Raw genomic sequence first — 3,584 nt, 5'->3', positions numbered from 1 at the left:
TATTATAATAGTCTTATTTAAATCTTGATCCGCATTTGAAAGAAATTAAAGAAATTGGTGATTTTGGAATTCATCTCGTTTGGATAAAAACTCAATTATTTGCTTGAAAAATTAATTATTTTGTTAAAAATGTAACTATTTTATAAAAAAGTCCACTTTTCTATCAAAAATCATGTATTTTATTAACAAATCGTCTTTCCTTGTAGAAATTAAATTGCTTTATGGGCAATTTATACTTTTTGATTAAAAATTACATTTTTCGGTTGAATTATCAACTGCAAATATTTTTTGGTTGCAAAGTCGTTTTGTTGTAAATGCAACTATATTGTTAAAAATTAAAATCATAATTTTTTGGTGGAAAATTCGATTATTCACTTAAAGTTGAACTACTTATTAAAAAAATTAATTTTTTCTTATTAAAGATTCATAATTATAGTTGAAAATACAACTATTTGCCTTTAAATTAGGTTAAAAATTCAGCTTTTTGTAGATAATACTCTTTTTGGTTTAAAAATTTAAAAATTTATTAAAATTAAAGTGACCTTTTTTAGTAGAAATTTAATCTTTTTGGTTGAAAATGTATCATTTTTGGTCAAAAATGTAATTGTTTGGTTAAAATATGAACTGTACATCTTCTTGGGTTTAAAAGTCGATTATTTCACTAAGAGCTGAACTACTTTGTAAAAAAAAAAGACTTTTTTCTAACAAGGTTTTATAATTATAGTTGAAAATTTAACTACTTGGTTGAAAGTTTAACTCTTTGATTGAAAACTCGTATTTTCCGCTTAAGAAATTCAACTTTTTGTAGATAATTCATCTTTTTGACTTTAAAATTAAATAATTTCGTTGAAAATTCATGTATTTTGTTTGAAATTTGTCTTTTTTTGTAGATCATTAATTTTTTTGGTCGAAAATTCATGTTATTGGTTGAGAATTCAACAACTTTGTTGAAAATAAATTTTTTCCGTTGAAAATTATTTATCTTTATCTGAAAATGTAACTATTATAGGATTGATTAAAAATTAATCGTATATAGTGGGTAAGTTTGAAAATCGTTTTTTTTTTATAGAACATTAATCTACTAGGTCAAAAATTCACCTTTTACCTTGAAAATTTAACAATTTTGTTGAAAATTCGTTTTTTCCTTGTTCAATTCAATTTTTTATCATAGCTTTTATCTGGAAATTGAACTATTCCATTTTTAGTTAAACTGTATCCTGTAAATTGTATTAGTTAATACACCAATTATTTGTTAGAAAATTAATTTATTTGTTTTCGATTATGACTTGAAATATTATTTCAGTCTAAAATTTTTTATTTTTAACCCATTCAATTTGAAATTTTTTAAATAAAAAAAGAAAATTTCGTTAATTATCAGCAATATTTGACCGTTCATTTAAAACAATCCATTACGAACAACTGTTAAAAACTATACAAATTTGAACAGAATGGTTCGAAATAGAAAGCCTTGAATTGTTAAATTTGTCATGAGCTGAATGTAAAGTTTAAATGCTACAATTTTAATTTAAAAAAAGATTTAGAATTAATTTAAAACTTGAAATTATTTCAAATAATTTGAAACATGATTTAGACTTTTGCAGATTAAAAAAAAAGCTTTTTGTGAATTGTACAGTATTAAAAAAGAATAACAAAAATTGTTGTGATTGCTAAGAACATTGAAAATGATTTTTTATTTTGACAAATAAATTTTAAGTACGTATTTGAAAACATTTTAAAAATTAAAAAAAAGAATCCGGAAGATTTTAAGGAAATTTTTCTATTTTGCAGTTTTTTTTTAATTTTAGGAAAAAATCTAATTAACAAAATATATCAATTTTCAAACAAAAAGTTTACTTTTTAACAAATTAAATTAATTTTCTATCTTAGCGATTTAACTATGGGACAGAAATCTAGATACTGAATTAGAGCATCCGTAGATATTAAAAAGAAGATTTTCACTGACAATATCCAAGATATTAAAGGGCAGAATCAAAGATATTCAAGAAATATTTTTTAATTGTGCACCTAAAAGATGCCTGTAGCTGAGTCCTCATTTTCTTGAGAAAATTATAACATATCCAAAAACATTTAATCCATTTTCCACCAAAACTTATAGTGCAATAGATATAAGAAAAACCACAATACACACGATGAAAGCTCAAGATACAGACAAAATCTTTTGTCGCCACGCCACACGTCAGTGACCTTGATCCGAAAAAATTTAGCTTTTTTAATATCTTAGATATTAACTGTTAATATCACATATTTTATACTTTCAATATAAACAGATATTGCCCTTTAATATTTTGTATGTTAAATAAAAGATATTAGATAGTATGCCGCAATATCTATATATTATGGTTAAATTTCAAAGTATTTAATATATGCTTTTCAATAACTATTTTTCTCCTTGTTCAATTTCCAGATAAAAACGATTAATTTTTAATCAATCCTAGAATAGTTACATTTTCAGATAAAAAAATTTTTTATTCGATAAAATAAATTTTCAATAAAGTTGTTAAACTCTCAACCAATAACATGAATTTTCGACCAAGAAAATTAATGATATACAAAATAAGGCAAATTTCAAACAAAATACATGAATTTTCAACGAAATTATTTAATTTTAAAGTCAATAAAACGAATTATCTACAAAAAGTTGAATTTCTTAAACGAAAAATATGAGTTTTCAATCAAAGAGTTAAATTTTCAACCAAATAGTTAAATTTTTAACCATAATTATAAAACGTTGTTAAAAAAAAAACGTATTTTTTACAAAGTAGTTCAACTCTTAGTGAAATTATCGACTTTTAAACCCAAAAAGATGTACAGTTCATATTTTAACCAAACAATTTCATTTTTGACCAAAAATGATACATTGTCAACCAAAAAGATAAAAGTTCTACTGAAAAAGGTCAATTTAATTTTAATAAATTTTTAAGTCAAAAAGAGTATTATCTACAAAAAAGCTGAATTTTTAACCTAATTTAAAGGAAAATAGTTGAATTTTCAACTATAATTATGAATCCTTAATACGAAAAAATTAATTTTTTTACTAAGTAGTTCAACTTTAAGTGAATAATCGAATTTTCTACCCAGAAAATTATGATTTTAATTTTTAACAATATAGTTGCATTTAAAACAAAACGACTTTGCAACCAAAAAATATTTACAGTTGATAATTCAACCGAAAATGTAATTTTTAATCAAAAAGTATAAATTTTCCATTAAGCAATTTAATTTCTACAAAGAAAAACGAATTGTTAACAAAATACATGATTTTTTAACCAAAAATGGTATAGATTAATTGTCAGTTTCAAAAATGTTTTTTCAACGAAAAAGATGAATCTTCAAATAAAAGAAATAAAAATTTTAAAAAAGCAGTTGAATTTTTGATAGAAAAGAGGACTTTTTTTACAGAATAGTTACATTTTTAACAAAATAATTAATTTTTCAATCAAATAATTGAGTTTTTATCCAAACGAGATGAATTCCAAAATCACCAATTTCTTTAACTTCTTTCAAATGCGAATCATGATTTAAATAAGACTATTATAATATAACATAATTATAATAGTGTAATT

Source organism: Belonocnema kinseyi, chromosome 6, assembly GCF_010883055.1.
Source record: "Belonocnema kinseyi isolate 2016_QV_RU_SX_M_011 chromosome 6, B_treatae_v1, whole genome shotgun sequence".
Lineage (NCBI taxonomy): Eukaryota > Metazoa > Arthropoda > Insecta > Hymenoptera > Cynipidae > Belonocnema > Belonocnema kinseyi.
Note: the sequence above shows the minus strand (reverse complement) of the source record.